The sequence below is a fragment of the Dufourea novaeangliae genome, unplaced genomic scaffold, assembly GCF_001272555.1.
Source record: "Dufourea novaeangliae isolate 0120121106 unplaced genomic scaffold, ASM127255v1 scaffold221, whole genome shotgun sequence".
Lineage (NCBI taxonomy): Eukaryota > Metazoa > Arthropoda > Insecta > Hymenoptera > Halictidae > Dufourea > Dufourea novaeangliae.
This window is the reverse complement of record NW_015374115.1, coordinates 1540604-1567736: the sequence shown is the minus strand read 5'-3', so window position 1 is coordinate 1567736 and position 27133 is coordinate 1540604. Positions and strand designations below refer to the sequence as shown.

The following is a 27133-nucleotide window of genomic DNA, read 5'->3' as shown; positions in this document are numbered from 1 at the left end:
TCGAGGAAAGTATAGGAAAAGTCGATCTGGCCGTAACAATAACTACCTATCGGGTGACACTAATTAATCGAACACTCCCAAGAATTTACGATCAGCAATCGTGGGGGGCCAGGTACGACCTAAACAATGAATCAACCCACTGTAGAAAGCAATTTCCCTGGATTCCATGAAAATCTGGATCAGACCCAGATTTCGGCGATCGGGAAAGGGATATGATAAATTGTGCACCGTCCGAAAACTCGCGCGTGAATTCTCCGTAAATCAGCCAACGGTTTCACGTTGCTTTAATTCCGCTTTGTGTATTGATTTCGTTTATCAGTTTCGATTCCTGATGATTCACATGCAATAAAAGAAATAAGCAAAAGCAACGAAATGCTTGTTGATAGAGTGAAGAGTCCATTTACCTGTTTTCATAAAACAAGAATCGAACCTGTAGTACCAGAGGATCTGTTCTTTGTAGACCGACTTTGCACGGAGTAGAAGGTAGAAAGATAAATGGAAGTTTTAAATATTCATTCAGAATGTATAAAGAAAATTCGAGCGCCCATTTAGAAGCTTTTTATAAACCGATAGTCCTGGAAGGTCAAACGGAGTGCACAGAATGCTCCAGATTGAAGCGAAATATAAGAACAGATCCTTGAAAAGAATCTTCAATCATGTTGTACCGAATAACAACGATTTTAAAGAAATTATTCGCGACGTAAAGCAATCAGCGAAACCATTGACGCAAGAGGATTCACTTGGACAAACAATTACCAGACGAGTAACATTTGCTGGAATTTGTGATAATAGAGGTTTATTTATTTTATGATAAAAAATTATCCTCAAAGTGACGATGGATCGTCAAATTATCGTCGAGTAATTATTCATCAAAACAGAAGATAACCAGTAAATTGATTTGTTGCAAATAACAAAGATTTAATAAGATTTTCATTTAGATCCTCTTAAGGTCCTCGAGGGAAGAAATAATTTTCTGTATAATTCCTGATTTTGTTGTATAATCTAGAAATATTTTAATTTGCATGAAAATCTAATCATTTTTTACATCATCAAAAATTATAAAGAAAAGGAAATTTTATCGTGATTGTTTGTTGGAAACTATAGGCACAGCCGGTGACCATATTTCAATCGATTCTTTGGTTTAACTAGCCCAACAAAATTCACCAAAGTCAATTAAGTATTCTGCTCCACCGTCGCTGTATCCCGTATCGAAATTGCTAATCTCCATAGTTATCTATTGAACACCAATTACCCTATTCACGGATGAATGACTCCGATCACTGTTTTAATTAAAATACATAAATAGTCCGTTTATGTACACTACGGAGAGACCAGTGAATGTAAACGAGAAGATAAACGTTCGTGTCTGTATGTACAACGAGAGTTCATACAATTGGTTAACGATTTTGTGTCAGGCAAAATTCAAATTAGTTAGCTACTGGACTTATTGCAAAGAATTTTCCATTTCTTTACTTCCTTTTGTTAATCAGCTTTTTTTCATCCTTCGATTCCTTCAGAACCTTCAAATCCTTTGGTTTTTTCATTCGCTCATTTCTGTTCAGTTTCTTCAGAATTTCTACACTCTATGATCTCTTCAGTTCCTTTAGCTTCTTTAGTTAATACAATTCTTTAGATTCTCCAGCATCATTAATCTTTTCAGTTCTACAGTTTCTTTAACGACCCCAGGTTATTCAGTTTCTTTGGAAAAACACATACATTTACAGATGTCTCCGTTGCAAGGTACGTTAACCATGTAGTTTAAATTCCCAAATATTCATTAAAAAGAGCATAATTAAAAATCAAATTCAAATCTCCACTGAAATTCAACCATACGGTGCACAGTAAGGTTAAGAATAATTGTATCGTAACTAAAAAAGTGCCGTAGGGAAAGGGCCCTCTACCATGCTCCTACTTGGTATTGGGAATTACCGAAATTTCTGACTAATTTACCAAGTGCTAGGCGGCCCTTCTCTTACGCCACTTGGTAAATTAATTTCAGGTACTTAAATAAATGTTAAATAGGATGTTCATTTGGCATAAATCTCAATAATTCCCAATACCAAGTGGTAGGGAACCTGGTAGAAGGCCCCTTTCCTCTACGTCACTTTTTCTCCTAGTAGAAGCCAAGTTTGCTCCTAAGTGTACTCACGTCTTTCGAGGCAAACGACACATCTCGTTGACGCGCGTCGAAAGATCGCGGTCGCGACGTCAACGACGGAGGGATGTTCGCAAGAAGGTGAACGCCAACGATTACGGTCAACACCGCGTTCATTAAATCGGCCTTGCCGCCTATCTCCCTTCCTCCCGCTTGTTCGCCTCTGCATTCATGCCCGGCTATTCAGTGAATCGATTGCGACGATTATTCAGCATTTATACCCCGGGACCATTACGCCCCACGAACGCGAACAACCCCCCCGCCGATCGACGTGTTACCCGGAAACTTTTGTCAGTCGATCCGCGATACAAATCGCGGATCGGAAACGTCACCAGCCGACTAATGGCGGATTACACGCGAGCAAAATCCACGCGGAAATTCATGAGACTTCGATAAGTTTCAGACGATTTTTGGAACAACAACTTTCCAAAATTGTATGTACAATCACTTCAAACAGTCACCACAGACCCTTCAATACAGAACAATTTTTTTTTAAATTCAATGCATAGGTTAAACGACTTTCCAAAATTGTATGTACAATCACTCCAAACAGTATGACAGAATAATTTTTTTAAAAATTGAATGCATAATCGCAATGTCATTGTTCGACTGTTTAGAATAGGCTTAGTTTTTGTGATTCTTGGTAGCAAGAATGTGAACAGTAGTTTGTCGAAGAAATATCGTCCCAGAATGGCAGTTTAGCGTAGGCAAACAAAATTATATACGGTAAAGACTCTATGAGAGTTTGAAGTTCGTTGTTCTGATTTAAAGAGTGTGCGAAGAATTTTTTGACTGACTGTATATATCGTAGACATCATCTATCTTTTGTTACAGAAAGGTGGACAACTATTGAATCGGAAATTGCAGAAAGGGGATATCTCCAGTTTTCTAAGGAATCCGCTTTTTGTGCAGGATACCATTTTTGTATACACCGTTTAATGCAGAAAGAGGTCATATCTATAAGTTATCTAGTAAGCTGAATGTAAATAATTTTCGTTTACTACAGAAACAGGACACGTCCAGAATATGTCCCCTAAAAATGTTCATGTAAGTTTAACTTTTCGATGAGTAATGAGGTGCTTGATTTAATAAATTTCTGACACGCCCGTGACTATGAAAGTTGATGGGAATGGCGGTGGAGGAAACAATGCAGCGGCGGTTTGCCTTGGTGGATCGAAGGCAGTACCACAACGAAACGATCGAACAATGACGCGCGACGCTCGAAATACGTGAACAATTCTATCTGTTCGGATGCAGCTGGCCACATGTGTTGTTCCCTTTGGTTTTGCATACCGTCGATGCGGATCAGGAATTGTTCGTTCACGTAACGGAAATACCAGTAGTCGATCTATTTGAAAATCAAGAAGCGCGAGTTTCAAACTGTTTCAATGTCACTCTGTAATCCATTGATTAAACTGGCATTAATGTTATGTGTGATATTTGTGTAACCAGAAACTTTTGAACAAATCGTACCTAACATAACGTGAATTATCACTGAAATGCAGAATTAATTCAAAATTCAATATATCGTCGATGGACCACGATTATTTTTTAATAAGTTGGCGATTAGGTCTTCAACACGTTGACTGCCACAGTGAAAAAGGCCGTATATAGCCAGACACATTTTATTTCGTTTCTCAAGTCACAAATATAGATTCTCGAGGACTAATTTACAGGAACTAGAGTCAAAGCTATTTACTATCCTACCAGATTCTAAAGAAAATAAAAATTTCTTCAAAATTTACCAAACTTTTAAGTATAGTGAATTCTAAAAAATCGTTAACATATGCGTTTGGTTAATAGACTGTTAATCTTACTTCAAATAATACTGCGATATCAACTTTACGGAAAAATTTTGTGAAAGTATTTAAATAATCCAGCCTCTTTGCAATGTACGTTTGGTCGACATGGCAGACAAAATGTTAAAGTGTCTTCCTGAAATTTCTCTTAACAAAAGCAGTGTATATTGTTGGAGAACACAGTAAAAAAATTAGTTAAGATAGTATAGATTTCTAATTTAATTTGGAGTAAACATAAATCTAATAAAAAAATAGTGGACATTTTATTGGTACATTTAATAAAATTTGTGATCTTACTTGTTATTATACCTGGTTGTCTTCTTTGGCACTAACATCTGTCGTGTCAAACATGGCGTCCTGCAAGACAAAGTTTACTTCACGAATGGGACAAGTTCTATGTACATATACCAAGCAGCATCAAACTTGAATAATTGAGGCCAAGCCACGGTTTATCTACATTGTGTCGAAGTAATCTAATCGAAAGTTGATAATACAGCCTGTTAAAGGTTAATGAGCACCGAATAAAGAGGAAAAAACAAGGAATGTCCATTGTTAGTGTAACACATTTTGTGGTAACATAACTGTCAACTAAAAAAGGATTATAAAGTATTTAGAAATGTCCACATAAAATAACGATAAAGATTTAGTCTACTGGTCAAGAACAAGGAATGAAAAATTGATCGATTTTTTGGTGGTATGTGTACACTATATAATTCTTCGAGTTGACAGAATAATCTTTGCTCGAACAATACTCTAACGAAAAGCACACCATATTGTAGTAACGTGCAACGATAAATTATCCGATTAAAATTATTAATCTCATCGAACGGCTGAACTTCTACACAATTTTATTAAACTCGCCTGTGTATTTACTATATACAACTTCCTAACAAATGAACATTAATTATGGAATTTAGAAACTACAATCTATATTTCAGTCGTTAGAACAAGTATCAGCGAATGACTGTTGTTATTGCTTATGATATTTAATACGCAAGTTCGCCAAGAATAATTGAAATCGCACATTTTCAACGGTTATTCATCAATCAGCTACAACGGAAGATGTAAAATAAAATTTATTTCGAATCTAATCCTTCTGGAAACATTTAAAATCGGTCGTAATTCACCGAAAAACTATTAAATCGAATCGTCGATTTCAGTGGCACCGATGAAAAGTTTACAGAATTTCGTCGATCCATCAGTTCGAAACGTAAATAATTTTCACGCAAGATATATCGAGAATGCAAAGCTCTATTCAAACGTTAAAGAAAAAAAAAATGTGAGGGGTGTGGGAACGATTGTTTAAAGTTTCACGCAGGCACGCGTAAAATAAACACCGAAGCCGGAGAAAGCTTCGATCAAAATGTACGTCGAGAGGGGGCGAATAAAATAAAGCTGGCGATAAAACAGGATCGCGTCGATTTAACGATCGATCCAAGTTCATCGCAAACAACGGTTGAAAGCTGACAGCTATATACGGTGATACCCGTCTGATTCGACAACCTCAAGTTATTCATAAATAATTAAAATCATTATGAACACGTATGAACTTTAGTTTCAATTTAATTTCAGCATAAAACCCTATAAATTTTAATGACAATCGAATGAGAAGTAAGTCTCATATAAAATAGTGTTTAAAACATAATTATTATGACAAATATTTAAATTATTCTCTTCTGTATTTGTATATTCGTCCAAAATAGGAACAGCCCCAATTGCCATTGAAAAAAGACACATTAACTCGACAAAACTTGACACGTTTCCGATACAATAAAAATTAACATATTGATTGCCATGATGGTTGGTTAAATTACAAAAAGAATACTTCAATGTCTACACAGAAACATTCAACATGTCATAAATATAATTATTACTAGTGTAACAATGAAAGTAATAACTCTTCGAGTAACCCATAAATACCTACATACTTATATTGTTAATAACAAGTACCAAAACTAACGTACCATATCATGATACCATCTCAACAGTAAAAACTCTGGCGTTCAACGTACTAATCAATTAACAAAGGTCACTATAAATCTTAGGTCAATCCACAGAGCATGTGTTTGATCAATATTTATAGGCAATTATGAATTAGTCGCTTCCGCTGCTTCAGCAGTTCTACTGCTGAATGGATTAGCCGTCGTCTGTTAATTGAGTCTCCTCTGTTGACCAATATATACATATAGTGCCTACCGACACTTTGCCAAGTGTTAATTGAATCTCGCGAAACGAGCATCGGCTATTAGATCAATTGATATTCCTCAGCACACATCGATCCTGTCGTCGCGGATGTAACGTAGATTCGAAAATCAGTGTTTACCAATCAGTCGGATAGAACGTACCTACAAGCTAGCTTTATTATTTCAGCTGCGCGTCGGAACGGCGTCAACGATGTAATTCACGGATTTATCGCATCATGAACAGCCTCGAGACGAGTTCCGCGAGCTCGAGGCTACTCAATTCGACTCGACGTCGCTAGACCACTATTATTAAATAAAAACATTGTCTGTGATTTTCGTTCAGTCTCTTTTCTTCGAAAGAAGCTTCAACTTTGGAAGAATTTAATATTTTTTTATTGGCTCTATCCAGCCTTCCAAAAACCAAGTTCAAAGTATCTTGTAATTACCATTTTGCTTTTCTCTTTGTAATTACCATTTTGTTTTTCTTTTTTGTATTTTCCAGTTATATGTTTCATTTAGTTTCAATATTCGTTATGTTTTATGTAAACATGTTTACCTTCTTTTTTTTCTCTTCTCTTGAAACATACGTTATAAACAATTTATTGTTACACTCTTCAATTGTAATGAAGCGTTGGATATATAATTATAAACACATAATTTCCGTCTATAATTCCGTAAATAATCAGAAAACATTAGTAAGCGAAAAAGAAGCAAAACTGGTGAAAAACGTTAATCCAATGAATCGATTACAAAATCCTGCTCATCAACTGAATACTCTCTATAATTGCGTTACCAGTCAGAAGCGTCGCATCTATAAAGCAAGAAATACAGCACTAAAAATTTTAACAAAAAGTATAGGTTATCGTTCGAAATGTTTCAAGAAACTTCAGGTAACAGGAAACCTTCCAGAACCCGTAAGAATCCTTTTCAAACATTCCGCGCCTTTTGCTACCAGAAGTGTCGTTTCACGTCGACCAGAATAACATTATCAATGTAAAGCTTTTCTGGATCGCACTGGAAAACCGGCTTCGATATTTTTACCGACTTTTTCACCGTAAAAACTGCACCTTCCGCCAATATTTTCACACCTTCCGCAACTTTAAAGGGGATATATCACTGGGGTCGATACGCTTGTTTCGTAAAAGAGTGTCTCCACTTTTTAACCGTATTATGATCGAACGGAATATCGCTGTCGCTTTCGGTTAGCCAAACACAGGGGTAGATGGTCATTCATTTTCCGGACATTTCCGTTCGCGAAACGCGGACCGCGGGTCGTAAATCGAATCGAGCGAAAAGTAAGCATCCCTTGGAGCAGCAAAAACATCAGCGACCCGGTAAACACGGCTCGGAGCGTGTTCGAATCAATTTAGAGCACGCTCCTTGCGGAAAGTCAAACGCCAAATCGACCCATCCGTCCGTCGAGAGGGGAATTTATGTCGTTTTTGAGATTAGACAACACTTATGAACAATTTGTTCGAATTTCAAGCTGCAAGTTGCATTTTCAAGGAATTTCATATTCTACTTTGAACACGTATATCACTGCATTCTTGTGTGCATTGCAAGCTGGACAGTGTGACCCATTTTAAGCATACGTTTAACGCTAATTGAATCGCTTGGGAACCTGACTTTGACAAAAATTGGTTACGATATGAAACGCAAATGTGAGTTATGTTTGAAATCGTTGAAACGTACGGAAAGTTCAAACTGTTTGAATCATTTGAATCGTTCACTTGTTGACTATTGAAATATAGACACTCCTCGTTGATTTACCCAAACCGACTGAATCGATAGTCATCGAGATCGAAATTTATAATCCATGGTCATCAATTAACGTTGTGTTCAGCAACACATCATAAAATATATGTAATACAAGACACGAACACGTTCACGGAAAGTATGATTTTAACGCCACTCGTTTCGCATTAAATTGAATTTTATTTCCATCGATCAGCCCGGTCGGGCTACACTTCAGCCTCGGACGTTGAATCCTCGTTTCATCGGTCGCGCCGATTGCAGAGGTGAATAATCCTTCAATCAGAATCAATTTCGGAACTGGGAGTTTAGTTGACCGGCTAGCAGAAATCACTGGCTGCATAAATATGCGAATTAAACGGTCAACAGGCGAGATCTGTTTAATTAAATTTTCCTGCTCGGTGAGAAAGATTTCGCGAGTTAATTTCAAACGCTACATACCATAGAATCGAAAGACAAAACAATGGATTATCCTAACAAAACTCTCCACAACGTGAAATTCTAACGACAACGAACAGATGCACGATCAGAGCACTATAATGTCGTCTGTTTACTCGTTTGAATAGGCTTAACAAGCGATCCACGATTTCAATGCGGCTACGAACTTCAAGATATTAACCACTTACCATGGCATTGTTGTATATTCGAGGAGCAGAGATCAGAACTAATGAAACAATTGCTGAAACTAAACCTTATCCTTCCGTTCTCGTGTAATGTTCTACTCTCCGAACCTACAATGTAACGATATGTCATTCTATTCATTCGATTCTGAAAAACAATAACCTAACGATATGCATATATAAGAAAATAATGTATCCAAAAATACTTCTTATCCACCCATATATTAAATGTATCATCATGTAATTCACAATAATTTATCAAATTCCATAATTATTCTCCATAACATCAGAAACCTATCTTCTTTCAGTGATATTTATTTTCAATGTTCGCTGTCATTTTGAAAGAAGACGAGAAATTAGAAAAATGTTTCAAATTTAACACTGTATTACCAGTTTATCACAAAAGAAATAGTGGATTAATTTATTTTTACACCCGGTACAGTCAAGAGAAAAGATATAATATTGCTTGTTTAAAACGGTTCGTTCCAGCGGAATGCTGTTAATAAATTTTCGTTAATCTCACGACAGAGTTGAAAGGTCTCAGAATTATTGTCCGACAATGAATTAGAGCGCGCGAAAATTCAAATTCACAGCTGTCTCCGGCCAACCGTGTCGTTTCCATGCTATGTGCGTATGTCTGTGTGTGTTCCGCCGGTGAACTTTATTAAAACTTACTAAGTTCGCGTGGAAGTTTACGCTTTAAAAGCTGGTGCACGTCCCGGAAAGGAACAACGCCAACCCAGGTTATATTTCTCGTTGCGATGTTACGGTCCCGGTAACCCGTGTTTTGACCGACACGAAGCGGTTTGTAAGGTATTATTTCAGCATCGTGATACGACACGGTGCCTGACCGATGATTGATTACACGAAAGTTTTGTCAGATCGGAAAATCGTGCGGTTCGATATCAGAAAAAAACCTGTGATTCGTTTATTTTTTTCGGGGTACGTACACGGAAGCCTCACGTGACCACGGAATTTTCTAAATAAAAACAAACTCGCATCTGGACTTTTTTTGTTTCAGGTATCTAATATATTTTTCCCTTTTTTTTAACACTTTATGTCGGACTGATTGGAAAACTTAAAATCAGATCGCGATGAAATGTTACATTCCAATGAGTTGAGAGATTCACTTAGATACTTTTAATCGAAAATTGAACAACTTATTTACAATTATATATCTTTAGATTTACGTAATTTATGTTTCTGAAATTTATGACGTTTCAGATATCTAAGTGGTACTTTAATACTTTCTAAATACACTGACATTATTATATAAGCACCGTAAAATTTTCAATTCTTATGTATTGTGGTTAACATGAAAACGAACCAGTTTTTTCTAGGAAATATAATCTATCCTTATCTGGATAAATACAATTCATAAAAATTGGAAATGTTAGGGTGGTCTTATAGTTATGCCATGCAATGTAGAATGTGTAATAGGACGAATTCAAAATATTCCAGGATACAATGTAACAGAATTTGTACCGCCATCTTGAATATTACCATAGGAACCAATCTCCGTTGGCTTCAAAATCTGATACAAAGGGTTCCATTATGTTTCATAGATCGTATTGAGGTGGTAGACTGTGTACGAAACAAATTCACTTCTCATCTTGAAGAATTCCAAAAAAATCAATCCATAATACTTTCGATCGATTTCTCATCCTTTTTTTTATGACACCTTTTTTTACATACAGTACGATCAAAAAATTCGATATGCTAACAAAGACTAGAAAACAGAAATGTTGTTTCCAGAATTCTGATAATCTGAGAATCAACAAATTCATTCACATGTTCATCTTGTAAGAACAATATTATCATCAAGAAATTTACACGAAAATCTGCACACACTATTTATCCGTTTTTGTAAATACTAATCGAACTGGCTTCAGGCGACCTAACATTATGCACAGTTAAACTGTAATTCAACTGCGTTGGGATTGACATTACTTAATGACGGGGACTTCGTTCAGCGCCGAACCTTGTGCGGAATTCAAATGACTTCGTTATAAATGATGCACGATAATCATCGTTTCTCATGTCCCGCGATCTTCTCCGACGTAAGAAATTCCTTAACGATCTTTTTCCTTCGGACCAAAGAACTACTAGTAAAAGGAAGACGGAACGGGTCGGTCGTTTTGACTTTCGTGATTCGTGGTTTGGTTTCATTGTACCAGTGTCTGCTCCGAAATCTGTAATCTCGAGACTCATTTGTGTTCAAACGTATCTACATGATAAAGCAATTCTAACATTGATCAATAACAGAGGTCTGTTTAACCTTACAGCAAATAGTGTCCCACTGAACACTCGAGCTACCAATAGTTTGAGAGATTCTTTGAAACTGTTATCGTAATATATAAATGAAAAAGTTATTATAATAAATCTTGAATCTCCAACCTATCCGTATAAACTGACACTAAATCTCCAACTATTATAGAGACTTTTTTATTTTATGAAAACCAAAACCTTTCTACCCCAATCTCTCCTATTTATTGAAAAACAGTAGTGAGTGTCTGACAATAAAATCAGCTCTTTTCCGAACTACCATATATTTACGAACAAAAAACAGCTCAAGTACTCTTCTTTCCACGGCAAACGAGAAAATTCCAAACATAATAACATTCTTTTGCAACGAAAAATGAAAATTTCAAGACTCCTGAACAATCATAGTTTAAAATTTGGCAGTGTTTTTGGAACACCCTCTGTAGATGCATACTTGTGACTGTCAGATCTTGTTATCCGAGTCACGATCGACCCAGCCGCCGTTTCCAATGCTCCACAAGAAGCCCAAGAAGTTAAACACTTCACGGCTCTATTCTCCCTTACCCACGGAACCAGCGAAACTTCCCAGAAGGTGGAGAACCCGTTTGGTCCGTGTCGACTTTCGAGAGAGGTCTCTCTAAAAGTTTCGATAAACAATGCCAACGAGGAAGATACTCGCGAAATCCCCGTGACAAGTTCCCACGTGACGATTTATTCTTATTCCACGAAACTTTCGGTTCTGGAACGATGGAACAAAACGGGGAGGAAAAAATAACTGGAGAAAGAGCTAAATAAAGGGAAATGGGGATATACAGTTTATCGACGCGTTCGCGTGCAACACGGATTTTTCTTCGACGAGATACCGTCCCGACATCCGGACGATTCCCGCGCGTCGGTTTCTCGAGATGAATTTTCACGCCTCGAACCGGATTCGATACACGCAAGAATCTTATCGGGGAGCAGGATGGTGTGGTATTGATTTGGTTCGTGTCCACAGTACTGTGAAGAATACTGTAAGCAAATTCAACGGCGAATTCTGACGCTGAAATTTTGTAGATATAGGGTAAGTGTTTCAGTTACTGCCAGTGTCCCTGATATTGCTACTTTATTTAGGGGAAAGGTGTCTAAAACGATCCCTCGGGGTAAAATGATTCCTGGCTGCCCTGTGGTTATTAGTTGCACTATATCGTAATGTCGTTCTACAATAGTTCTCCCTGCACGTCACTAGTCGTTGCTCGAAGTGTCATGTGAATAGCAGTGCTCTGTGTGTTGTCCACAAGAAAAATGTAAAATTACTGCAATTTATCTAAGATAAGGTCTTTTTCAATGTAGTGTAACTTTTGTCATAAACGGTTTAATGTGACAGCTGCTTCTTGCGCGGATTTAACCGCAATTCAATAATACGTTAGTTAATGTTTCGTTACCGCATGTAATAAGTTGATGTTATATTCAACCACTGAATGTGACTTGGGTGTTTGGAGTCATAGGATACCTCTCTCTAGTAGGTCTGGGTTAGGTATATGCTATATTATTGTTTTTTATTTTAGTTACAACCAGAGTTGGGCTGAATTTTATTCGAATAATATACAATGAAAAGCAGCAGTATCTAAGGGTGTCGTTCTGAGCTTTAAACAGTTAAAGAGATTAAATACTTGTTCGACAAATGTCGATTCATTCATAAAAAAGTATGATTTTAGTATAAAAATTGAAATTTCCACGTTTAAACAATTAAAAATGACGAAATACTTTTTTTTATCTTTTATTCGTTATTCGAAACTTTTTATCTAGATAATGAGTTTGCCGATCTCTGGGTGCCAGTAATTGAGACATCTACCCTACTGTGACAAATCTAGGCGTATAAATTCCCACTTCATTGGAACAGTTACTTTGACGTTCTGTTGGAAGGTTTATTATTGTTTGTCCAACAGTTGACGTGTTAAGGACAAACGCAACGTCCTACAACAATGAGATCACCAGTGATCGTACGAAAGAAAACGTACGAACGGAGGAACTGTACGTACACCTCGAAGTAGATCCAGCGCATCAGGGACAGACACAAACGACGCGTGTCTAATTAGAAATGTTGCAACAACAGACGCGCCAGGGTTATTAAGAAACACCTGATCGATTTACGATGTAACCAATTAAAGTCCATCGACGACGATTCCAATCGACTTAACATTCGTCTAATAAATTAACGCTAAACGGGCAAGTGGCTCGACCTATATAAATCACGACGCTCGATATATCTCGAGGTTGTTAATTAGGTCTGACACATCGGAAGCTGTCGCGTCGCCGGTGAATTTCCCTTGATTAACTAACCATCCTCTCGAGGAGCTAATAAGCAAAAGTTTTCCTCATTTTCTAAACGTTACTAAATGATAAATGAAAGAAACAATATGTATATAGTATACATGGCCCATGTGCTAAAGTTACCGTTCATTAATCAAATAATTCTATTGAATCTGTATATTATTGTACCACTCTATATGTATTATTACAACACATGCGCTCCAGTCATTCTTTATTACTAAATCTGTATCACCTGGCATATTTTTTTAATCAGATTATTCCGATATCTAACTTCCTGCATAGACGTCAATTAATTGTAATCGAAGTTGCTATATATGCAGTAATTTTAATTGTTACGTTAAGTAGGATATACCAAGCAGAATATAAACAATTCACAATGTCGACCAATCCCATCAAAAACTCCAAATTACGTAATCCACCACCGACAATTTCAATGAAATTATATCATACTATCGAGAACATAAATTTTCAATGTTGAAATTAAAATATCTATATTAACTGTATCGATAAATAATCCGGTACTTTGTATAACTACAATGGTAACACAGGTCAGATTGAAAATATCCTCCTTGTAATCTTCGTTCGTACAAAAATGGCGGAAGGCATTAATGAACAACGATGAATAATATCGAAATAGCGTTTTACCATTGAATTTCTCCGAAAGTAAATACGTTGTATCCGACTGAATATAATGGATTACTTATTCGTCACACCTAACGAGATGAGAAATTTAATCCTGAATAAAAAGTTAGTGGAGCGGAACACAACACGGTAATCCCCTTTCATCGTCTAAATGGAACAGCCTCGTTTAACGGTAATGCTTCGCATAAAAATGCCCAGGCCCCTTTTCGTATCAAATTCATTCCTCGCCGTTTCGAGAAGACAGGAACTGATAAAGCTTCGGGCCAATTGGGTGGCTCCCGAGTCTCGGAGATCTGCAGCATAGATATAATCTCGTTAATCCTCCCGGAGTTCGCGAAGTTCAAACATATTCCGCTGCGGCAACCTATTTCCCCGCAACATTTCTTGCCTCCGCACCGTCCCCCTGAAGATCTATTCCTACGTTATCATATCCGCGGTCTGATCTGCCAAACCGTTGCGTTTCCACGTAAATTTGGATCCTGTATTTCTGTACTTCAACGAAAGATTAAATCCTCCTCGTATTCCCATCGTCCTATACAATGGCGAACTATGAGCTTCGATAAGTACACACAGCAACCTTCGAAGATATATTAACCTTCATCCGGATAGAAGAACCACTGGGCCCTTTTATTATTTCGTAATGAAAAATATAATCTATATATATAAAATAAGAAGTCCTGACTTCATAAAATCCTAATATCATAAAATCAACTTCGTCCATATTTAATAATTAAAATTCCGCCGATTAAGAAAAACTAGCTGCGAGAAAAACGCGATCGAAGTTTCAAGTACAGTTTTAGAGCATAAAAAGAGAAATGTTTCATACTTACAGCTAATCACCTATTCCGGGCCATATAAAACACCTTCCTTTTCCTCAAAAGATTGTTGCAAATCGCAAGAAAGAAAAATTCGATTTTCTAAAACCGTCACACTAGCATGGCCCCTTAACGCGCCAAGTCGAACCCAAATTCGTTATTTTATAAGTAAATAATGTGTTAAGAAACAATTTATGGTAGCGTCAAATTGATGGTTTCAGATTCGTTCGTCGAGCCCTGTAATTAAGTGAAGTTACGTCAAGCGATGGGGGCCACCGTAGGTTCGCAGCAAATTGTTCGATATTGATACCTACACCGGCCCGAAACTTCGAAATTAGGTCGGTACCTATACGCGAATCGCGTTTATTTTGACCGTGCAAACGGAGGAACGAAGACAAAGGTCACCGAAGGTCACCCGATAATGCGCCCCCAGTGTGGCCATTAACCATCCTAGTGTACCTGGGTTGGCTCCCGTCGCGGTGTGACGCACGTACAGGTTGCACTCGGGGTGCAGCTGCGATGCACAATCCATCGAGGACACGACCAAACCATCTATTCGAGTTCGATGCACTTTTATCTACGATGAACACGTACGCGACCTACAGACGGAATTCCTTTGTACGCCGGGAAAATTTCGAATGCGAGGAAAAATGAAAATTGTATTCTAAATGATTGTTTGGTCTGTCGAAAGCATCGATTTTTGGGTCGTTCGATGCATTTTTATCTGTAGAGATCACGTACGCGTCCTACTAACGGAATTCACCGTGAAGACGACGAGATTCGTGGAGAAAACGGAATTCCTTTACCACGGAAAATTTCCGATGTGACGAAAGATGACGGAAAATTGTTTTATTCCCTTCTGTTAACTTGCTTTTATGATATTATTTGTTGCTTGAACTTGTACGATTTATATTATTTAGTACTTTAAAGTGTCTGGTTTCAAACGCTTGAAATCTAGATGTGCACTCCCGGTTGGCTAGTATTACGACACTTATCGAATATCGAGTGACACTTATCGAATATCAGGTGAAACTAATAACACGTTATAAAATTATCTAGGGAATTTAAAGTTTTATAGGCGATAGTTATGCTAGCATGAAGTAATAAACGTAGTTACAGAAGATGCAATCTGTACAGGGTGTTGTAAAAATGTGGGACATTTTTAGAAAGATTTTCTGGCCTTCTGTGTGTCTGTTCCGGAAATAGAGAACTGAACCAAAGACCTCGATTGACAAGAATAGACAGTATAATTAACACTAGAACTACCAAAGCTGTCAAAATGACTGGTTAGTATATTCTTATATTGACAATTAAAATGTTACAGCAACACTTATCTCAGATTTTTCACAATTTTCCTTGCAATATAAAAATGAAGAAGTTAGTTTATTTATAAATTTAAATATTTTCAGTAATTTGTCATGTTTATCGATCCAATAAAAACAGATATACGTTTATCCTCGGTAGTTGTAATGTTAATGCACTACCAAATATAACGGTGGAACAAATTATGATTTAGATCCTTCTGAACGATACGCTTCGAGGCAGTCATGCCGTGTCTCGAATTTATCCCTGAACCGTTGAATGAAGACATTAAGAATAGCAGACTTTTATTATTGTCGAGGTTCGCGAGACAATGATGGGACCAGCGTCCTTGGAAATTTGGTTAAACACTAATTGAAGACTATTTTATATGCGAGGAACGATAGCTTAAAATAGCATGAGAAATAGCGGGAATCGATACTCAGGAGTACGAGATGCGGTTTCGTGAAGATAGTACCCTTTGTGTCTCGAGTACTAGGCACTGATTTGTCTCGTAGTTAGGAAAAGTTTACTCTTGGTACTTTAACGAAGATCATTTAAAAAGTAAGTCTGAGATGTATAAAGTTATTACGCAGACAACATACGAGGTACTAAAGAAAATATAGGACACCCCTTAATAGTTGTTGTTTAACGAAACATAACAGTTCGTAAACACAAATTTAAAAACTGTTCTTCAATCTTAACGAATAAAGAATTATTATCGAATTCTTCAATCCATTAGATATCTCGATTAATGAACGTACTATTTTTATTTGCATAACAGATCGGGAATATTATACATTTATGCAGTTCCATAGCAAAATTGAAACAATAACTAAAATACAATTTAACAAAGCCAATAGTAATGACATATTGAATGGGTGAAGCAAGTTCCTGAGGTTTCAAGGTTCTCTAAATCTGTCGATGAAAACGGGAACTCGCGTAGATATCCGTAAAATATTTATGATTTACGTAAAATCGTAAAAAGTCAAGAACATTCTCTGACACTGTGATTAATGCTGCTTCTGTTCATTTATACTTTCATGAACTCCTCGATTTGTAAAATAATTTGTTCTCTCCGATTCGAAATTCTGTTGAGGAATCTATAGAAATCTGCGAATTCGCATAGACATTCACAGTCGAACGATGAATTTTCTCATGTTCGATAGTGCATTTATCAAAGAGATATATCATCATAGACGTGTTCCAACTTCACCACACACTGGGGCTAATGAAAACTAGGAGGGGGTTTGATTAAATTCCTTGATTAAACTCTTGATTAAGCATTTCATTCGAGCTATCGTCCTGACGCAACGCCGCCGCAAAGAAATGCACGGTCTAAAATTATACACCCCCGTGGATAATTTTCAAGGACAATCGACCTTGTTGTTAAAAGAGTGAACCAAACACCACTGACGTTCGTGGACGGTGTCTTGTAAAGGAGACTGAAACTCGGCTGAAATCTAATTACACGAGCCTGATCAAAGATTCGAGTAGAAGGGGTTAACCAAGAGTCGAGCGAACACCAGGAAGACAATCGGAGTCTGATTGAAACCCAACCAGAATACTGTCGAGAACTAACACTGCTGAGGTTACGAAAACGTGGGTCTCAGAGTGTAGAAGAACCAACGATAGACACCATTGTTCCCGCCATTATGGCTAATTAAGTTGTGTGTATACTCTGAAGAAATCAAAAGAAAACGAAAAGAATTTTTGAGAATAGAAATTTAAAGGAAAATCTTCCATTAGTTAAATACCTATTAGATGATTAAGGAAGAAACTCCTGAACAGTTATAAAATTGTAAACATTCTTTTTCTTTTATTTCTTTCATTGAATTAGAGTGGAGAACAATGAGAAAGTTGTGAGGTACTGTATTCATGAAATGGTTCCTTTTCCATTTTCTTAATGGATTTAATTAAATTTGAGCAAATACATAACTATTTTAATATGTTCTTTAATATTATAGAGAGCAATGGATTACGTTACATTTCATTAAATTTCGTTATATTCAAAGTTAATGAATTCCAACAGCTGAAGCTTAAAAAGAAATGAATTCAACGATTCCCCGAACGCTACCCGGTTGATAATTTTTTTTGCAGTAGTAGATTTCATTTAATTTTATTAAATTTCATTATATTCAAATTTAATGAATCCCATGAGCTGAACTTCGAAAAATATGAATTTCACGATTCCCAAAATGCCTCCCTTGTTGATAATATTTCCTCGATTGTATTCGAGATTTCAATGTAATTTATATAATTTGTAATCGGAAGTATCGTTTTGTTTTATATTTCACAGTCACGAATCAATTTATGTATTTCGTTCCTACGTGGCTGATCATCACGATCTCAATCTATTTAAAAGTCATTCTACTTAAAAGTCATTCTACTTAAAAGTCATTCTACTTAAAAGTCATTCTACTCGAGTCCGGACTCCGGTGGTCTTTTCTCGAAACGAATTTATAATTCGACTGGAAAAGATTGGCTGCGGTAATTTATGTCTCATTGTAATACACCGCGTTCTGTATAAAAAAGTATAAAGGAAAGCTTGAAGTATAATGATAAGAAAGTCACATGCAACGAAGTTCAGATCGACGAACGATATTAGACGTAACTCTTGTCAGTGATCTGAATGGCCTATTTTCAATTCATTGACCTCCCAGCAAAAGCAAAAGCACCGAGTCAGAAACTGTTTTACACATTTTCCCTCGAATGTGATATTTAAAAATTAACGTATTCACTATTTATAATGTTCAATGGAATTAAATATCCATTGAAAAGTCTGTTAACACGTATCTGCCCACCCTATACATACAACATAATATTGAAGTTAAAAATACTAACTTCCAATTTGCATTAGTATAAACCTTATTTAATCCACTTCAGATTAGGAACTATTCAATTACGATCTTACGATAAATTTCAATCCATTATGCATAGGTCTGTTACGCTACTGTACATACAGATTAAACCAGATTATTCGTGAAATTCGTTGTGTTCGTGTTTCCGTCGCTTCCAGAAACAACAATGCTTGTTTAAATATCGTGTGTATAATTTCTCTGTTGAATGGATCCAACACTGTTACGGTTTCATGCAACCGTCTAACCCATAAATACGTAAAATCACAGTCCAATTGTTATATTCCGACATTTCGTATGATAATTACTCACATTTTATGTATCCATTTCATTTCGTTTTATATTTCTTTAGTGAACATCCCATACGATCAATTGATCATGATCTTTAATTCACGAAAACACAGTCAGATCCAGAGATAAATCAAAACATTTACAATCAACCTTATACATAGAAAAAGAAAAATAACCAGATTCAGTTTAGTTTTTCTCGGTGCAATTGCAACGTTTACGCAGATCGGTTTATTTCCTCGTCCCATATTCACCGTATCGGGGAGCCACCTAAAAGGCTCACACGCGCATGAAGACAGGAGGATATGAGGCATCGATCATAAAATCGAACACGTGGTTACGCGGTCGATTTATGAGGATGGGCGTGGGGACATGCTATTGCCCCGATGATATTTACAGGTCTGGTATAACCAAGCCCCGAATTGCATTGCGATCGAGATACCGATTTCGTATTGCCACTAAACGAGACCCACGTCAGATTTCGATTTTATTACGACGTTTACCGTAAACGTGTTGACCGTAATTGGATAAAATATTTTTTTGTAGATTGAAGACATTAAATGAAATGGACTTCCTTATTTTGGTCGTGGAGAAAGACGTTCGCGAGATACGGACGATGTAACGAGCAACATCAAAGCGCAAGTATAACGAAATGTGAGAATAAAATGGCGAGATTATTAGCCCCGCACAGCTGCTAGCGACGAAGGTTCATAAGGACAGGAAGAAACGGCGGACGAAGGACCGAAAAGATCACGTTTTCAAGATAACGTTACGGAAAGCAAGCAGTTTCGAGGCGGTAATTACCGTTTCTGTTATTAGATTACGAATGTTTATACGGGTCTGCAGTTTTCAAATATTGGATCGGCGGGAAACAAGGTCGGAAGACTAATTTGATATGGGAAACTAATTACGATAATCTGTTTCTATCCCAAATCATATACATTCCAAATTCTTGCTTTACCATGAACGTGTGACAGAGATTAAATATATTTAAAAATGAAAAGCTTCGAAGCTTGAAATAGGTACTCAGATTTTGGGATTTTTCAATTTTTCCAATATTTAATCGTTCGAATTTTTAAGTTTCTACGAATTGAGAACAAATGGTATAGTGACTACGACGAAATCTACAGTAAGAATCAAAACTAAGTATGTAATAGATCATTTGTGCAAAATATTAGATAATAAATCGAGGGAAATAAGTATGAATAAATCCCATACTTTCAAAGTGGATACTCACGTTTAACTTTCACTTGTATGTTAAACCTTAACACATTACTTACCGGTAGCCTATTTATAGATTTTTAAATTTCTGTGCTCATAAATAAGAAGCCTATTAATTTACCTTTAGATCAGGGTTAAAGAAGAAACTGTTACGTTATTCTATTAGAATTCGAGTTATTTTTCATGAATGTAATTTGCTACTACGATTGAACTGTTCAATAATAGTTCCTTGGTTGCTGGATATTAGATCTACTACACCTATTAAATAGCAGCCGGTAAGTAATATGTTAACACAAAAAAAAACAGTTGTAATTTCATCAAATTAATTTCACCCATATTTAACTTCACATCACAAATAAACGTCATTACGAAACACATAGCTACAAAAATTTTCAAAAAACCAAAATACATTAGAAGATACCAAAAATTCGTTCGTATTGTTTGAGATCCACAAGGAAAATTCAATCGACGTAACGGTTCAAGTGTCAACGCGCCTGTAACATAATGGACCAATCCCACAAAAATAATTGCCCGTCTAGTGTCAGGGCTGCACATTACCGTAGCAATTCCATAAGAGATTCAATTTGAATAATGGACCAAGGTACTCACCAAGGACACGATGCCAGGCCGTATCTTCGGGGCGGAGGAACTTGCACAAAACACCACCGGTAAATAACTTGTAACGTTTTATGGTGACGCAATTAACCGAACGAACTCAATTACTTTACCATCGACGACGTACTATTCCGTATCGACAACGGGACACACTGTACCGTACATTCGTCGAGGAACGAAGAGGCCGTTTGTCTCATCTCCGTGAAGCCTCAATTGTCTCGTACACACTTCGGTTATTTCGTCACGTTTTTCATTTGTTCATATTTTTTTTTGTAATACAACAATTTTAGTTCCAACACCACTGAACGAACCTGAGTTTCTTATTTAATGATCCTGCTACTTGGCGAGAAATAATTTCAACTTGAAAATTATATCTACTCTGTTTCCTATTTCTTTAGCGACGACGTGAAATTTATATGGAACATGTAATTTGAGACATTATTTAAATGGATAGTACTATGAATAAATAAATACGATGCTACATGCTATGACTCTTCAACACTAGAACTACCAATGATAAACGCATATCTTTCTCGATCGATCGATAAATATGGCAAACTTTTGAAAATTTACTAATTTATAAATTAACTAATTTCTTTAATGTCATGTCGTAATAAAAGTTACAAAAGATCTGACAAAATGTATTGTTATAACATTTTAATCCTCGTTGTAAGAATGTGTTGACCAGTTATTTTGACTGGCTTGGTAGTTCTAGTGTTAAAAATGGACAGGTATAAAATGTACGTAATATTCGATTGACAATCATTTGTAGAATTCAAGATAGAACCGGAAGATGAAACACTAGATTTTACGGAAAAGTTAAGGCCTTTTAGCCCAGAACTCCTTCGACTCGACAGGAAATCTACCAGGACAAGGAAGTTCCGAAATACTTCGTGTCAGCAGCATTCTGCAGCGTCTCGATTTAAGTTGCACCGGTGGAAATTTGTTTTCGCTAGGAAAGTAGAAATTCTAAAGTGTTGTATGCAAATGCTAGACAATTCTGTCACATTCGAACTCATTAACTGACAATTAAATGAAGAAAAACCAAAAGTACATAACAAATTCTCTGTTCCCTGGTACGAAATATGTTAATATTTTAAATTGTTAATGACCAGGCTACTGATCTTTACCCCTGTCTTTGTAGACTATTTTATAAAAAACGACATCAACTCACTTGTTCCATCAATCAACACACTTGTCGTCATTTTTGTGCACGGTAACCTATATTCAATTTTTTGATAGCGTCGCGTCATGTTTGAAATGTTCATACAGTACAACAACATACAACTGTATAACAATAACTATTCTTATTGTTCTCAGACAAAACTGAGGTATGAATCGTGTAACGTCGTTATCAGAAATTAAATATTATATTACAAAAAAAGAACTACACACGCGACCGTTCAAAAACACTGTTTAAAGACTAAAGCACTCTAGGTCGCGACATCTGCAGTTTTAGAGTTAAACTAAAGATGGCCGGTTCTAGGCGCTTTTTACAAAAGCCGCATACTACCAGTATAATATAATTCGAGAAAAAGGTCAAGTAAATACCGAACATTAACACAAATTCCTTTTAAATTTTTCTGCTGTCCCCGATTAAAGTAATCCCATACGGTTACGAAACATCCTAAACAAACAAGTTAGTCGATATTTCGAAATTCACACCGGGGAGCCTCGTCAGAAAAACATCTACCCGATTTTTATCCGTTTTTATCAACCATCCAACGACGCATAATTTATCATATTTTAATTTTCTCGTTTGCATACTGTTAAATCTCGACTGAAATCACGTGAAACGAATACGGACGGGATAGCGGCGCGAAAATTTGATCAAAATCAAGCGGACATTTGGCGCTGTGGATCATCATTGCCAGTGACACTCCCGGACAACTGTTGCTCCGGTGAAACGCGAGCGAAGTATGTTTCTCCGAGCTGTAGTTGATTTTTCCGTGACAACTGACGCGAATTAATTACCCTATTCAGTCCCGTACCTACCTCGGCCCAAAAACTTTTAACCTATTTACGACCTTCGGTGGAAACTTTCGGAGAATTATTGGAAAAAAAAAGAAGAAAATATTAACGGTCAAATACATTTCTCTATTTATCACCGACAAATGGACCGAGTTCGAGCCGTACATGAATCGCAACGAAGAGTCGTAAATTTTTTTTTCAATTAGATAATGCGTTCACAGACAAACACGCTCGAACGCACCTGGCTTCAACGAAACTTCCGGCCACCTTTCAGGAAAAAGCAATAACAGTGAAAAATTTATTAACGACACCCGGATCGTTTAAAGGTCAGCATTCTTTCGCCGTAACGACCGCCCCCTTCCTGTTGTTCCGCATCCTAGAAACAAAGTCCGACTTTCGGTACTTTTCGACGCATCGATGCTTCGCACTCGCGAGAATAATATAAAATCTGTTTCCCTTATTACTGGGTGTTTTGTTATGTTGAAAGTGAAATGAACAGAGTCACTAACCCCCTGCGTATCTGGTCAACGGCGTCACGTCGATCAACACAGTTACCGAACGCATTTTATGCAGCAACAAAGCGAACACGGTCTAACCTCTAAATATACATGGCTGTCTCTTAGGACTTGCAGGTCACGATTAACCCAACCGATTCGACGATACGTATTCACGGAGTTAAACTTTGCAGAAGTTTCTATTCGATCGTATTCTCAAGATTCAAGTCTACCTCAAAAAACAAACGCTGTCGATAAACCGATTGACTTGGAATAAAAATACTAAAGGATAACTCGATCTAATTAGCCACTATGTAAAGCGTTAAAAAAAGTGTACACTCCTACTTGAACGTCCAGACACACTGGTCAACCTTCACTAGTCAAGTTTTCAATCTTCGGTCAGCTTTGTCAACGTTCCTCTCACGGTCGTATCATCGTGATGAAACAACACAATACGAAAGAAAATGAATTTAATGATCATCGTTGCTTCAGGAATAGGATAACCGTCCACGAACGAATTTAAAAGCACTCGTTTTCTCGCGTATTCACGACACACGCACATATGCACAGAATCGGAAACCTTTTTTCAGAGGGGAAACTTCAAAAACTGCGGTTCACGCGGCCGCGCGGCGGCAACTGAACGTTTCCACTGATAGAAACGTGACTCGAAGTGCGCGCGCAAGCGTTTACCGGCTACAGCAGCGACACCGTCGCGTCGTCAATTCTACCCCCGAGGGTCCATTACATTTTCGCGCGCCGACACCACCTACACCACAAATTCTTCAATTTTATTATGTTTCGAGACACTTTACGAGACGCGTAACTTTCAAGCTACCAAATCTACGTGTCCATGTATCTTTCTAACCTGCCAGAAATGTCGTCATTTCTTAGAACCTCTCGAATTTCTCTCGAAGTTTTAACCCTTTCATTCCCGAATTATTTAAGTTACCAAAGGAACATTTTGTTGTATTTCGTTGTAATTTGATAATTTCTTTTACTTTCATCAAAGTTATATATAATAATTCTCATTATAATTTTATTATTCGTAATAAAATCCTATTTTTCTTACCTTTAATCCAATTAACCCTCTTGTTTGTAAGTTTTGTCAACCTCAGTTTTGTAAGTTTCTATTGTATTTGTGACAACGCTTGACACTTGCATTCCATCGAATGAACGACAAAGTCCTATGATGCCTGATTTTATCGATAAGCATTTTAAATACGAATCCAATGGTCCTTTCGGAAAAAGATAGACAAACGATTAAAAGTTCAGAGCACCCTTCGCTCATTCCACGAACATTCCCTAGAATGTTCTCACAAATATCACCCATTTTATATTTCAATTTCAACAACTATGTCCAAATCCCATTATCCGTCGACAAAATTCGCAGGGGTAGCGAATTTCACAAAAATCCACGGCAACTCTCCACAGCCACTACACACGCGTTCAAGTTTCTAAAAGGTGCGCTTAATGGCGGGGTTAAGCGTCCCTTTTTTCCCGCGGTAATCGTTTTAAAGCCGCGGGTTAAAAGGCTATCGCGCGATCGAGCCGCCTCCCCCTCCTGTAAGTAAGTAGCGGTTTCCCATACGAGTGCAAGAACCCCGGAGGGTAGCAATTTAACAACATAAATTTATTATCGTAGTCATTGTGCATTACTGTCACATCCACGGGAAACACGTGAGGCGTGCCGTTAATATTCACGTGAACAACAGCAATCATTTTTCTTCCTGGCTGTAATGAATCGATGTAACTTTCTGCGTTGGAAAAGGGGGGAGGCTGCACTGCAATTAGATTTTCAGCCTCTCCACCAATGGAACACGAGACACACGAGCCGAATGGCTGACTGTTTATTGGATACCTCGCTTCGATTGTTTGCACCGTTATCGACAAGTCCGTAGCGCCGATTGAATTTAAACAGTTCGAAAATTGGATCGTTCTGTAGGTACACGAGCGCGATAAGGGCAACCGGTGACTCAAAGAGCCCCCCCCACACGTGTGGTCTATATAACAGCTCTTTTACGAGCGTTCTCGTGATTCACGTGGCAGACGGTATTTTGGGCGCCAAGCGCGATCCGATACCGATATCGTTAAACGTTTGCCTCGCGCAACTTGTAATAGTATCTCTCTCCCTCTCTTGCTTCCTCTTATCGTGAATCGGAAATTAACGGTAACTTGCTGAAATTGAAATTTCAAGTGGGCTGAGACATGTGCGAAAATTCTGAGAGAAATCACGTCGGAAAAACGATCTGAAAATTGAAACTGCTGCGCAAGGTCGACTTGGAGAGGAAATTAATAAAGTGGACGTAAGCTTTTTGCAATACACGAGATTTTTTGTTGACGGTAATGTCCAACAAATTTTGGGAAAAAAATGATGATCGTGTACTAATTCGCGATTTGGTGAAATGTAAAAATTGTTAGAAGGGAATGTGACTCATTTCCTTATACGTAACACTTTAACGCCCAGTATTGCACTGGTCCAATACCTACTTTTAAACAATATTTTATATTAATAAAATATCTGTCAGCAAGTATCAATAGTTTCACTGATGTGAAGTATCAGTGATACATTCAAGTATTCAGTTGATAAATTCAAGTATTCCCTTAAAAAATAAAAAAAAGGAAAAAAATGTTCAACTTCAAAATGACAAAATACAACACTTATTATGTCAGTCTCATAATTTTGACATAACGATTTAAGGGTCTGGACGTTAAGGCTTAAACATGAGCCGTTATACTAGACTTATGAGAGTAGACTACAGATGTTTATGCAAATATAGATTTTCGTAGGTTAATTTACAGAAACCGGTATCGAACAAGATATTCAATTTACTTCACAAAGGATTCCGTCAGGCTTGGAACAAAATTACAATTTAATGCATTGAACTTTAAATAATCATGCATGGCTATAACTGCAATAAAATCCGCAGTCCACTCGTAATTAATCAACAGACGTTATGGGTGTTCGAATATTTATTTTCATGTTACCATTTCCATTCCAATATATTTCTGTTCTTTCAATGCTTCAAATTAAAATTCTATAAAATCTTCATTAACCTCTGCACCAGAAAAGCACATACCGAATCGTGTATCGAAATACCGATTACAAACAGAGAAATCGGCCTCAATCGTTAAATCATCGTATAAATACCGTGTAAATAAAATATCCTATTTCCTGCGAAGAAAAGTTCCTGTTTCGCGCGTTCTCTCGCTCCGCGAACTAAAAAATCAGCTCGTGGATGATTATTATAGACCGAGGTTGCACGAAGTCGTCGATGGAACTTTTCATAAGCAACGTTCGTTTATTTAACAGTGTTACACGCACAATCGTACATAAAACAATCTCACATATAGATTACTTATGCCCCTCGTTTACAGAAACGGGCCACGCTATACTGTTTTTCCTTAATCGTTATCTCTGTATGCCGTGTCCGTGTGTCGTGTATGTGTGTGTGTGTGTGTGTGTGTGTGTGTGTGTGTGTGTGTGTGTGTGTGTATGCCAGTACACCGTGTCGATTCTACAAACGGACAATTCGTTACTTTACAAAACGCAAGGACGCACCGATGCTGATGATTTAACTTACGAACAAACCAAAAATAAAAGAAAGAAAAAGAAAAAAAAAGAGGAAGGGGGACGGATAACGCGGAGTCCGTGAAAAAGGAAAATGGCGAAAAGGGAGGCGCAAACACATTTCCACGACGATTAGAAACGAAGATAAAGAAAAAAAATATATATATATATTATAATAACGTATCCCCCTCCACATATAAAAATTACAAATTACAGATCCAGTCACGTCTGAATCGTTTTACATTTATACATCTTATAAAACTGTTTTACCTCTTGAT

General features: G+C 37.1%; 1 protein-coding gene across 1 annotated transcript in view; it reads right to left on the bottom strand.

The window, feature by feature from the left end:
• Nucleotides 1-20845, bottom strand: part of LOC107191115 (calcitonin gene-related peptide type 1 receptor-like) — a 147276-nt gene extending 126431 nt beyond the window's left edge. Inside the window, exon 1 of the mRNA XM_015580069.1 lies at nucleotides 20817-20845. The gene's annotated coding sequence lies outside the window, so the exon portion shown is untranslated. The remainder of the gene's footprint in view (nucleotides 1-20816) is intronic.
• Nucleotides 20846-27133: the final 6288 nt, after the last annotated feature.